The sequence below is a fragment of the Bos grunniens genome, chromosome 2, assembly GCF_055505025.1.
Source record: "Bos grunniens cultivar Pamir isolate PY7600 chromosome 2, Bosgru_T2T1.0, whole genome shotgun sequence".
Lineage (NCBI taxonomy): Eukaryota > Metazoa > Chordata > Mammalia > Artiodactyla > Bovidae > Bos > Bos grunniens.
In genome coordinates this window covers 105,119,766-105,133,322 of record NC_141166.1, presented here as the reverse complement: position 1 = coordinate 105,133,322, position 13,557 = coordinate 105,119,766, and the positions used below count along the sequence as shown (strand labels likewise).

General features: G+C 40.0%; 1 protein-coding gene across 37 annotated transcripts in view; it reads left to right on the top strand.

The window, feature by feature from the left end:
• Positions 1-13,557, top strand: part of GRB14 (growth factor receptor bound protein 14) — a 192,098-nt gene that overhangs the window by 127,279 nt on the left and 51,262 nt on the right. For 6 of the 37 annotated variants that reach the window (XM_086370475.1, XM_086370505.1, XM_086370424.1 and 3 more), the window contains exon 3: positions 1,770-1,799. The exons of the other annotated variants lie outside the window; for them this stretch is intronic. The gene's annotated coding sequence lies outside the window, so the exon portion shown is untranslated. The remainder of the gene's footprint in view (positions 1-1,769; positions 1,800-13,557) is intronic. 37 annotated transcript variants of the gene reach the window in all.

The window sequence follows — 13,557 nt, the reverse complement described above, 5'->3', positions numbered from 1 at the left end:
ATGTCAGTGGCTGTACCTTTATTACTCATTCCTCAATTCAGTAATGCCTGCTCGGTGACATTAGTTTCGTTATTACCTTTTATGATATTTAAGTCTTATTATCTTATCCTTAGGTATCTGAAACTTTCTGACTTTTCATATTTGACTTTTAGTTTTCTTTGTGGACCTCGTGTATCTTTTATATATCTTGCTCTGTTTGGTTTTCAAAATTTGGTGTATTTTGTTTTATAACTAGATTTTACGCTTTGAAGGAAAAGACTCTTTAAATAAAGTGCTTTGTCAGTTGCAGGCTGAATTTAATTTCATGTAACCGGAAAACTCAAATGACAGTGTATTAAACAGGGGAGAGATTTATTTTTCTTTCTCTTTACAAGAATTGGTCCAAAGCTAACTTAGCCTTCCTGCAATGTCCTCAGGCAACCAAGCCCCTTGCTTTCTATTGTACCATCCTTAGTGTGGGTGCCTTTTCCTTTTATGGAAAGACAATTGCAAATTGCTAGTCATCTGGCTCACATTCCTAGCATACAAAATGGGAGGAACCAAGGGTATACAGGCTACTTCTGTCAGTTATTAACGGGCCACCAGGGAATAATCAGGAGGTTCTGCTCACCACTTACTGGCCAGGATCATGTCATGTGGTCTGGATCCAAGGGAAGCCTGGCAATATAGGCCTTGAACTCCACACGCTGCCCTTCTCATCAGAATCAGGAGATAGGGAGGATGGTTCTTTGTGGGCAACTAGCTGTCAAGTGCCTCCTACATATAAGGCATGCAGAAAATGTTTATCCCTTAGATTTTGATTATTGTCATGCGAGCTATAAGATATGGTTATGCTTTTTGAACAAATATATTTTATTGCTTGATTGGAGACAGTAAAAATTTAGTAAGTGGGGAGAGAGCAGATTTCCTGAGAAGGGGAGGCTAGTGGAGATCATAGATGGTAACTTGACTTTAGGTGGGTGCCTTGCTTGAAAGGTGGTCTTGAAGTGGTAGTGAGTACTGTTTTTGCTTATTTGCCTGGAGTTCTCATTCCTGCTAAACCTTAATCTTTCTTCTGTCCTTTTAATTTTTATACAGGGTAACAGAGTTGCATATTCATGCAGGAAGGGTACCACATAGATGAATGGATTTTGTGTTTTCACAGAATGTTTCTTTTCCCTAAAAGTGTGCTTTTAGGAAGTGTGATAGAGTGGAGATTCTATTTTAGTCAGGAAATCCTGAGTTTGAACTCAGCTCTGTCACTGATCAGTGTTGTGACTTGAGGTGTCTTCTTTTTAAACCTTTCTAACAGTCAGTTTCTCTGTCTTGGGAATGATGGTGCTTCCTCACAGAGCAGTTGTGAGGATTAAATAGGATAAATATTTAGAAGTACTTGACATGTAGTAGAAGCTCAACAAATGTGAATTTCTTTTTTTTCCCCCCTCATCTGGCATGTGTTACTAGTTTCATAAACAGTTTAAAATCTGCCTATTAAAAATGGTGGTGGTGGGGGCTCTATCCTGTTAAGTAGGTATCCAAAAATTTTTTTATAACAAATGAATCAACCAAAAAGTAGTTGTCCTTGATACAGTGCAGCCAGGGAACAAAAGACAATATGTCTCTCAAATTCTTGTTCCCTCTGGTTACTTTCTGAAATGAAGACTCTAATTTGAATTAAAAAAATTAATCCAACTATTATATGCTGATGAATATTTTTTTAAAAATCTGGGAATATAGATTTAAATATAATAAGATAGGTATTTAGATAACTTCTCCTTTCACTCTCCTAGGGATTATCCATCAGGGACTTCCTGAAAGAGGTAAGTTGTACCTAGTGTTCAGACATTGTCTCAGTAGACAGAGGGACATTACTGGACTGTGAGCTATATGCTGATAGGGGCTGTGTCAGTTTTGATCATCTCTACACTCAAGTGCCCAGCACAGGGAATGTACAAAGCTGAGATATAATTCCTATTCATTGAATAAACACATTTTTAAAAAAAGTAAATTGGGCTTTTTTGATACTGACCTGTTATTAGGATTTCGTTCTTTATCTTTCTGTAGCACTCCTTTCCTTTTCCCTATGTTCCATACCTTGTGGTGAGAAGTCATGCACTCAGGGCCCATTTTAGCTGGTCCACCCTGCTTTTTCATGAGTTCTGTTTCACCCCAGGGCCCACCCCCCAGCTTGTTGCCCTGGGCAGTTTTGAGCACTCCCTGCCATCCACATACACCAATAGAAATAAAAGCAGCTATACAGTGTTCAGCACTAATTTCACGGTCTCTTTAATCTTCTTAACAACCCTAAAGGATTGGTGGGCAAACGCAGTCTGGGATGAGAAAAGTGAGGCTTGGAGAAGTTACCCAAAGCACACTGCTAATGAATGATGAGGCAGGACTGAGCCCAGGTAAGCCCTGCCTGCACAGGGACTGCCTGTCAGAATTGATTGGCGCATGCAGGCTGCAGAGCGGGCTCCACCCCGAAGCTGCCAAGCCCTTGCTTCTCACCTGTAGTCTGTGCTGTACTGTGCTTAGTCGCTCAGTCGTGTCCACCTCTTTGCAACCCCATGGACTGTAGCCCGCCAGGTTGTTCTGTCCATGGGGATTCTCCAGGCAAGAATACTGGAGTGGGTTGCCATGCCCTCCTCCTGGAATTTTCCCAACCCAGGGCTTGAACCCCGGTCTCCCGCATTGCAAGCAGATTTTTTGCTGTCTGAGAGGTGGATTCTTTGCCATCTGAGCCACCAAGGAAGTCCAGGAATACTGGAGTGGGTAGCCTATCCCTTTTCCCAGGATCTTCCCAACCCAGGAATTGAACTGGGGTCTCCTGATCACAGGTGGATTCTTTACCAGCACAGCTGCCACGGAAGCCCGCCTGTAGTTTACTCATTGGACAAATCTCACCTTTTTTTTCTTTACTCGCTCTGTCTTTTGCCTTCCTAGTTATTTTTTCCTTGATGTGCACTCAATCTTGCTTCAAAGATATAGTGATCAAACCATATGAGAGAGTTCATTGGACCTCAGTAGAAATCTCTTGGAACTTATTTTGCTTTCAAAAATGTATCATAGTAGTCACTATTATGAATGGAGTGCTATGAGTTTGCTGTCACTTTGCTCATTTTACAGGATGAGGAATCTAAGACTCATAGTTGATAAGCTGGTGGTCTAGGATCTGATCACAGAGCAGATTTTGGGAGTCTACTATGGCCTCAAGCCATAGTCTGAACCTCTGCACGAATGAGGGCCATACTTCGTATTAGTTTGCAAACTACAATGTCTGGTCCACTTTTGGCAATGAAAGCAGATTAAAAATAGCTGGGCTGATTAACAGTCTAAGACTCTTGCTCGGGGCCGGTCTTAGGGCTGACTCTCCTGGCCATGCCTCAGCGCCCTAAGCCAAATCTAGAAAAATAAGAATCTCTTTTTGGCAGAAAACAAGAAGTAAGACTTTTGGTTATTTCAGTTATTAAGCTCTCTGAAAGGATAAAGATTTTCTACTCCCAAAGGATATTAAAAATGCTTGCTCTTAAGACAGTTTCAAAAGAGGGATTAAAAAACCATTTTGGCAAAACAGCATTGTCCTGTGTTGTTTATAGCTTCCTAATTGGACTTCACATTTGGATACACACATTCAGTTGTGTCTGTGAAGATACCAGGAGTTTTATTTTATAGTTTCAAAAGTCAAATTAGTTGGGGTAGTTTTATCAGGATTTGAAGAAAAATTTTGCCATGATATTCCAAATGCCAAGGAGGATCTCAGCTTGAGTTCCAGGAAAGGGGACTTTATATTATATACCACCAGAAGTGACATATATATACATATATGTGTGTGTGTGTGTATATATATATATATGTATAAAATATATACACACCACCCTACACCCCATCCCTAACCCTTCTTATTAAAGATTTAGACATGATTTATCTTAAAAATTCAAATAGTTTAGAATGTTTAAAAATAGATTTAAATTTGTTAGAAGCTTACAACTATTTTAAACAGGACCTCTATCAGTCAGTTCAGTTCAGTCGCTCAGTTGTGTCCTACTCTTTGCGACCCCATGAATCGCAGCACGCCAGGCCTCCCTGTCCATCACCAACTCCCGGAGTTCACTCAGACTCACGGCCATCGAGTCAATGATGCCATCCAGCCATCTCATCTTCTGTCGTCCCCTTCTCCTGCCCCCAATCACTCCCAGCATCAGAGTCTTTTCCAATAAGTCAACTCTTCGCGTGAGGTGGCCAAAGTACTGGAGTTTCAGCTTCAGCATCATTCCTTCCAAAGAAATCCCAGGGCTGATCTCCTTCAGAATGGACTGGTTGGATCTTCTTGCAGTCCAAGGGACTCTCAAGAGTCTCCTCCAACACCACAGTTCAAAAGCATCAATTCTTCGGCGCTCAGCTCTCACATCCATACGTGACCACAGTAGGGTTAATAATAGTAAAAGTGAAAAAAGTAAAAGTTACTCAGTCGTGTCCAGTTCTTGGTGACCCCATGGACTATACAGTCCGTGGAATTCTCCAGACTAGAATACTGGAATGGGTAGCCTTTTCCTTCTCCAGGGGATCTTCCCAACCCAGGGGTTGAACCCAGATCTCCCACATTGCAGGCAGATTCTTTACCAACTGAGCTACCAGGGAAGCCCAATAATAATAAAGCAATATTAAATATTAAAGGGCTAACAAAATTAAAACAACTTTCAAAGCATCCTGTTTTCTTTCTTTATTTGCACCGAGAAATAAAGACTCCCTCTCCTGGCTGTTTCTGAATATGCCTTTTTTTTTTTTTTTTCTTCTGGCAAGTTGTGCTGAAAAAAGTGAAACACAAAGAACAACTTTTTTGACATTCAAAAAGCTGGGTGCTTTGAGCCGTATTTGCATATGGTTGCATATTTGGGTTTTCAATTATCTAATGTGTTTATCCAAGATGTCTTGTCAAAACAGCATCGTAAAGTTGGGTAAGCAGATTGGAGAGACCAGGTAGGAACCCAGAGACGGATTCCCTGGTAGGTTCTGCCAGTGAGCAGATGGATCCCCTGGCAAGTCAGGCCCTCTTCAGTCTCAGCTTCTTCACGTGTAAAATGAGAAGATTTCAGTGGGTGTTTCTAAGAGTCCTGGCAGCCTTAAGTATTTTATAATTCTAACAGTATTGCTGCCATTTTTTTTATAGGAATGTGCTTGTACTTAGTCACTCAGTTGTGTTCGACTCTTTGCAACCATATGGACTATAGCCACCCCAGGTTCCTCTGTGCATGGGATTCTCCAGGCAGGAACACTGGAGTGGGTTGCCATTTCCTACTCCATTTTATGGAACTATATATGTTTTATACTGATACACATGCTTTGCACTGATAGAAAAGAAATATTTAGAAAAGTGAGAAAAGGTAAAATTATAAAAAATGGATATAAATCAGTTTTCCCTAGTGCTATCTCAATATGGGAATGTTAGGTCTAGAAAGTGATAGTTTGCATGCTGTTAAAAGTTCATGAAATAATACCCGCAGGTGTATCAGAAGACTGAATATCATGTATTTCATTGATTCTCTGGCACCCTACATCACAAAAAGTATCATTATCTTATATGCTTCCAATTAAACTATGCCATAACCATTGATGGTAAGTTACACCTAAGGTTCAGAGAAGTTAAATATGAGAAGATATGCTTTTGAAAATCACTGAAACAGGAAGGTTCTAAAAGTGCTTTGGTTGATGCCAGGCGGCTCAAGAATTTACAGCAAAAAGTCTGATGGGTCCTGGGCTCTGATAAATATTCTCTTTCCTTTCCTCGTGTTTTCTCCTCTTTTCTAAACTCTTCTCCACTTGCCCTTCCCCTACTTGTCCTTCCTCACTGTGTGAGACAGTTATTAACTTTTTCGCTTAGGCATGTCTTATGGTTATTCTGGGAACAAACGACTGCTGAAAAACTGAAATGAGATACTGGAATAACATTGTGTCCAACATAAGCATGACCAGTGGTTTTCTGCTTTAAATATGAATAAGCATTAGCACTTGTGAAGGTTTTTTTTTTTTTTACTTCAAAGATGAATTAGTCAGCACTGGCATCTTCACAGGAATTACATGAGTTTTAAAAACACTGAGGCTTCAGAGAACACTCCTTTGATGAAGTTACTGGGAACATTAGAGTGGGATTTGTGCTTTGACCCTCTTTATTATTTGTGTTGGATTTAGGTCCTAAAATAACATGAATATATTCATATGCATATGTGTGTGTCCACGGTTTGGGATTTTTTTAGACTTAATTTTAATGTTTACTTTCTTTTATAATGAAATTGGAGCTGTTTCTTTTGCCCTTTTTCCTACCACGTAACAGAGCGCACTGAAAGGGCTTCTGATATCTTGCTTTATAAAATTGGACCCCTGCTTGAGCTAGGGTCTTTCTTGCTATCCTTGAGGGAGAAAGAAAGTCCGAGGAATGAGCAGTCTGCCTGGCTCTTGGCCTGAGAAGGAGAGCAGAAAGGATCAAGAACAGAGAGGAGCAAAGGGGCTTGAAGGAGAGTTTCTGGGCCCCTCTTTGCCTGCAGACACGCTTTCTTCTCTTGGTTGGAAGCCTAGACAGGGCATGATTCTCCAGTGTCACCGATCCAGATTGTCAGGTGGGGCAGTGCTAAATCCCCTGCCATGCCAGGCTTGGGGCATTTCCAGTAGTGAGGCCACACTGGGCCTCAGGCCCTAATGCTAGACGGGAAATGAATTCATACAGCAAAAAGCGTCATCCTGGCTTTCTGAATTCATACGGAACTCCCAGAAGATCTGTATGGATCCCCAGCCACACAGATGCTTTGACTCTGAGTTAGTTCATCTCTTTATCCCAGCACGCACTCTAATGTTCCTGATAAAATGTAATAACCTCCAGATGTAACCAAGTTGAGGATTTTTACAGGGGTGGTGTGGGGATGACCCACCTTGTGACCCTGAGGGATTGTGAGCTGACATTTAAAGAGCCTGGATCCATAGTTACTTGATGGAAGGGCCTCATCAGACCCTGAGCTGTCCACCTCTGGTTTCAAATGTGAGAAAAAGAAAAAAAATCAAAATTTTAATTTGGTTAATAAGCCATTGTCAAATAGATTTTTCTGTTACTTGTAACTGAACTTGTTCCCAAATGATTAGATCACCATATGGTTATTTATCATTCTCTTACCACTTGATAATCTTATTCTAGTAAAACTTCTTTTTAAAACTTAATTATCTATTTCCAGCCATTGAAAAAAAGGTAGTTTGTCATCTGTGTATATTAAAAGGGATCCACTCTTGGGGTGCCCTCCTCGCTAGTTTGCACTGATGGAAACCAGTGTCCAGAGTGCTGGGCCAAGGTACTTCTTCCATAGGCCTCCCAGTGCCCATGCTTCCTTCCCTGGTCTTGGGAATTCGGCCTCTCTCATCTCAACTGAGTCTTCCATCTTCTGTTTCATGCATAGTTTTTGCCTTTTCAGTCCAAGTATCTTTGCTTATGATATTTGTTCCACCCATATGGTCTTTATTTTTTTCAAATTCTCACAAAGTCCTAGAGATGTCATCTCATCCACTTTTGTTGAGTCTGCCGATTTCTTGAAAACTTTGCCTGTGTTTTCTCTTTGGTCTCATGTGGGCCCTTCCTCCCCTAGAAGTTTTTAAACCCTGTGAGGTTTCCAAGCTACTGTTTTGGAATCCCTAATATTGTCTCCTACAGAGCTGTTCGTGATGGTATCAGTCATCACTGAAGGAGTGTTTACGCTGTGCTAGGCACTGTGCTGACTGCTGGAGGAACATCTTGGGAGTCACATACTGACATCATCCCTGGTGTCACGCAGCATGCTGAGTAGTAGAAGCTGATGGATAGTAACCACATGGTTGCACATATGCATACATGAAACAAAGGGCTGGGACCTACACTGGGAGGAGCATTGAAAACTTGCCCACAGAATGGATGGTTTATCTGAGGGAGGAGAAGCAGAAGGTGGAGGGACAGTGTTTTAGGCAGTGGTAGTAAAAGGTTCAAAGACCCCATGTCAGGAAGGGGCATGGCTGTTTAAAGAAACTGAGAAAAATATGATCAGAGTTAGAGAATAAGGGAAGGATCATGGGGAATAAAATTGAAAGGGGCCACCGGAGTATGAAATGAACCCATTTATGTCAGTCACTTGTAATTCTGATATTGGTGACAGTATTTATTTTGAGTTAATATCTGATAGCTAATTGAACATGTAATGCTCATGCTCAAATAAAATATGTTGTTGAATGTCTCATCTAATGACAAGAATTTAAGTCCCTACTATCTGATTTCTCCAAACTATGTACTGTTTTGCTCTTAATAAATATTTGACAGCTAGCAAAATGTGAAGGGTAGCAATAAGGAAGCAACAGCTTTTCTTGAACTGTTAGGATCTTTTGGAACAGTCTTTGTTTTTAAATATAACGTTTTGCTAGAGGTTTGGAAAAAGCAAGAATGAATATATTATTTGCCATTTCCTTCAAGGGAACACACTGAGCTGCTTAATTCAAAATATCTTTCTCTTCTTATCTTAGGACGTTGCGTTCCTTATTTAGAAGAATGTAAAAATCCAGGGCTACTCTGACCTCTATATAAAAATATTTCACTGTTTTAGGTACATTGCCTATCAGTTAAAAATAATGGAGAAAAAAAATCTGAAGCGTTAAAAGATATCTTTATAATCTGGCTTTACTTGGATGATAACATTTTAAAGAGCAGTGGAAATAAGCTTTACTTTGGGACCTAGTTGAAATCAAATTTCTATGGACTTTACCTTGTTCCTTATTTTCTATTAATTATATAAACATCATATATAATTAATAGGTACAATAAATGCATTTATCTTTCTTTTGAAAAGTTAGGTAATTTTCATTCTAGTAAGATCTTGGTATTGAAATGATAGTGTTTAACTTATATTTAATTAAATATTAAATGTGGTATTTAAGGGTGAAGTGAAGTCGCTCAGTCATGTCTGACTCTTTGCGACCCCATGGACTCTACCAGGCTCCTCAATCCATGGGATTTTCCAGGCAAGAGTACTGGAGTGGGTTGCCATTTCCTTCTCCAATTTAAGGGTACTTAATCTAAAAATAAAATTTAATTTTTCCCAAAATAGAAACTTTGACACAGAAAACGGCCATATCCAGTGGTCTTTTTCCTTCTCTTTTGCTCATTCTTTCTTCTTTTTTTTTTTAAAAAGGTCTCTTGCTTCATCCTGTAGATTCTTGCTCATGTAGTTATGCTTAGTCTGTGCTTGTTTTTTACCTGCTGAATGATTATCACCTTTTCCTCTTTTCTCTGAAGAAAAAAGCAATAAATGGGGGAAGGTTATCAAGTAGCTAGTTACTTGCCAATGGGCCCAGTGCCCCTTTCTGCTTTGTGGTATTGCCAAATGACCAGATGACAATCCTGAGTTTTTCCCCTTATTCTAGGATGAATCCAGTTTGGAAAGGAACTAGCCATCCTGTTCCATCACTTTCTTGAGTCTTCAGGAAGGAGGAGAAAGGCTGACTGCTTAGCCCCTTCCCAGGGCTTTCCTGAGGCTTCCCCCATAATCTGTTCTAAGAATCAGAATTTCCAGAGAAAATAACAGATGACCACTGTGTGTGCTTTGAGGGCAAAGCAATATATATCAAATTGACTTTCAACTTCAGTCTCTACTTTTTGGTGATAGTCTTCGTCTTATGTTTTAAGTCATTCATCTCTTTTAGTCCCTAGGCTTTCAGATCTTTTCTGAAGTTAACCATTTCTTGCTGTTTTTATATATTTGAACATTGTTGTGTCTACTGATGTCAAAATGAGTTATGTTAATTTTTTAATCTCTTGGCTCCACTTATTTATTTATGAAGGGCCAGTCTAGGGCAGTTGGGGTGTAAAGTATATAAACTGCCTTGATAAGGATGTCAGCCAAAACAGAGAGCTGCTCCATCCACATGCCGGCATGTCCTCTTGCAGGGGCTACTGGGTCTTTATATTACGTTTTCATTGCTGGATGCCACATGCTCCCAGAGCAGTTTAAACTGTAAACCACTCTAAAGGCCAAGGCTGCTCTGTCAGGATTATAGTGATACTTGAGGGCTTCCTCAACACAGCCTGTGTGTACATTGTTGGCTGTCCTCCGGAGCTCTCTCTGTTCATCCTGGCGGGATGTTATAGACAGATCTTATCAATGCTTGTCTTCTTGCTAATCAAGCGTTTGCTCATTGATGAGACAAAGACAGTTCCTGTTCTTCTTTAGGGTTCCAGGAGGATTTCTTCTTGCTAATATACAATTGCAAATGATCTCATGGATCAATTGATATGACTTCTTTTTATCCTATTTTTTTTTACTTTATATAGAAAGTTGAGGATTTGGGCCACTACAAGGACTTCCCTGATAGCTCAGCTGGTAAAGAATCCGCCTGCAATGCGGGAGACCTGGTTCGATCCCTGGGTTGGGAAGATCCCCTGGAGAAGGGAAAGGCTACCCACTCCAGTATTCTGGCCTGGAGAATTCCGTGGACTGGATAGTCTACGGGGTCGCAAAGAGTCGGACACGATTGAGTGACTTTCACTCACTCACTCAATTAGAAATGTACAATATCCCTTTATTAAATAGCATGATTATATGATCTCCATATCTCTCTGTTTTTATCTTTCAGTATGTGGAGGAAATAGGATACCACTGTTTAGCTCTAATAATTCTTAAGAGCAACTCTGCTATTTGGTTTTTGTATGATCACAAAAGTTTGTACCTTAGTTTAAATCTGTAGTAGTCATGTAGTTTCACTTATGACTTGATATTTTCTTAAATGTGAAAGTTTAGTGTAATAATAATATTGACAAGGGGCATATTCAACCTACTAAAGAGTTAAGGGTTAAATTATCTTTCCCCTTTTCATATATTTCAAGGAGAAATAAGTAGAAACAAAAATGAGACATTTTAACAAAGCCTCTCCATTGGTAGTGTAAGGAGTTTTTCATACATACTGAATAGATCCGAGAGATGACAGGGACTGTGGAATATCAACCAAAAATGTAATTTTATCCTTCATAGATAAATGTGTATTTTGGACAAATGTCAGCATTAAATGGAACTATTTTTTTAAAAGAAGGATTTGAAATGAAGTTCAAGCAAAAATATTGAGTTTTTCTTCTAACAAGTGTTATTTACTTTAAAAATGAGTACATGTACTTATTCCAGAAATTTAAATTGGCCTTGTCCTTCTAAATTTATGTGTCTCAATTCTTGGCAACTTTATTTTTTTAAAAAATTTGTAGCAACGTCAACTGAAGAGATTAATGGCATTTCCTGGTTGGTTAGATGTCATTTTCGTTTTCCCCAACATTTACCTCTTGCTCTGTTTTTGTTCTCTACTTAAATTTGGCTTAGACTTCAGAATATCTCCAGATTTTCATTTCGTAGTTCCTCTGATATAAACAATAGAGCATGAAAAATAAGAGGCATGCTCCGTTATCCTACGTGATGGGAGTTTACTGTAAGAAAGCATGGGGGTAGTCAGGAAGTCCAGGGAACCTGTCCAATGGCCACTAGCTTATTCCCAATCCCTCGTTCCCTGGCATGGAGTGGGCAGTGGCCTCTGAGGGTACTGAAATGGCGCCTTATCATTGTTTCACATGAAGGAGCAGCGCCAAGTCAGATCTTCTTGTCCTCTCAGGATTGGTCATCTTCATGCTGCTTTTGGCAAATGCTCCCACCACTGCTTGGCCACAGCAGCATAGTGGACGGCATCTCTTAGCACCTCATCAATTGTGTGACGCTGAGATTTGTCTGAAGGCATTGAAGACACAGACATAAGAACAACAGCCTACCCAGTTGCAATCACAGGAAACACTGAGATTCCAAATAGATCTTGGGATCTTAGTGAGCCACACATATTAACCCTAAAGTAAAGGAATTGAATTGAGGGCTCAGCCACTTGCATCTGATTTTGGCAGTGTCTCCAGATTTTTATTTCTTAGTTTTTCTGATATAAAATGACCTTATAGCTGCCTCAGTGACTTCGAAACTCAGAACTGTCAGCTGATGGCAATATTGTCAGTTCTTACCTAGGATTATTTATAAGAAAAATAGAAGAATTTTAATTTCCCAAGCATTAAAATTTGATCAATTTATACTTTTGCAACAGAAAAATTTTTCTAAATTAAAATTTACAAATATGCATTGAGTATTATGTGCAAAACATTTTGCACGGGTACAAAATTCATTTGTTCCAAAGATCTTTATTAAGCCATACATTTACTTGCACTCAGTCCCTGGGATATCATGTCAAATGGTGAGTAAATAGAGATTTTCCTTAAAGGAGCTTACTAATACAGTTGAAGAGAAAGATATTCAAATAGAAAATTATAAAATAAGAGTACTGAAATGGGCACATTACAAAGCCAGGGGCAGTCAAGGAAGACTTTCTGGAGGAAGTGCTGTGGAAATTGGAGCCAAATGATAAGTAGGAATTTGCCAAATAAATCATGTTGTTGGTGTTTGGAGCAAATATTTCAAGTAGAGGATACCTCATGAGCAAATAGAAGAAGTAGCAAATATATATCATATTTGTCTAAGGTCAGAGTGACCTGTTCCATAGGCTGACTTGCTGGGGGTATGCATGCTGTGAGGGGCTTCCCAGGTGGCTCAGTGGTAAAGAATCTGTCTGCCAGTGCAGGAGATGTGGGTTTGATCCCTGGGTCGGGAAGATCCTCTGGAGAAGGAAATGGCAACCCACTCTAGTATTCTTTCCTGGAGAATTCCATGGACAGAGGAGCCGGGCGGGCTGAAGTCTATGGGGTTGCAAAGAGTCAGACTCGACTGAATAACCGAGCACACACATGCAGCTGGGTGTGTGCTAGAGTTTGAGCTTTGTTCCCTGGGGCCCCACTTCCCTGGTTCTGTATTTCACTTCATCTTTCAGACTTTTCTTGACTCTAACTCACCATTAAATACTGGAATTTCTCAGGGACTTCTTTGGGCTTTGTTTCCTGGGGCCCCACTTCCCTGGTTCTCTATTTCACTTCATCTTTCAGACTTTTCTTGACTCTAACTCACCATTAAATACTGGAATTTCCTAGATTCTTTTTTCCCCTCATGCTTCTTCCTTTTTTCCCTTGGCTGATATATCCATGTCCACAAGTTTGTTTACCACCTATAATCTCAGTGATTCTTAAGTCAGTTCTGAGCTTAGGGTCTTAACACCCCTGTTATGACCACTGTGTTTACGACTTGCTTCCTTAGGACCATGCTCTCTGTTTGCTGCTCCTGCCACCCCTGATTCTCTTAATCATTAGAACCTGCCAAGTTTTTGCTTGCCCCAGGGACTTTGTATGACTTCACTTCTCTTATCCTGAAATGCTCTTACTCTTTTTGCCTAGCTACTGCCCACTCCTCCTTCAGGTCTTAGCCTGAATATCACTTTCCCAGGGATGTCTTTTGGGCTTCTCCTAATACCCATTTGATGACTGAGTAACATACTGCATTTTTAGGTCCTACTTTCTAATTATTCTTTTGTTTTGAATACTGCTTTCCCCACTGTGCTTCAGCTCTCTGAGGGCAACAGCCAACTCTTTCGCTGACGTACATGTGCATGCTCAGTCACTCA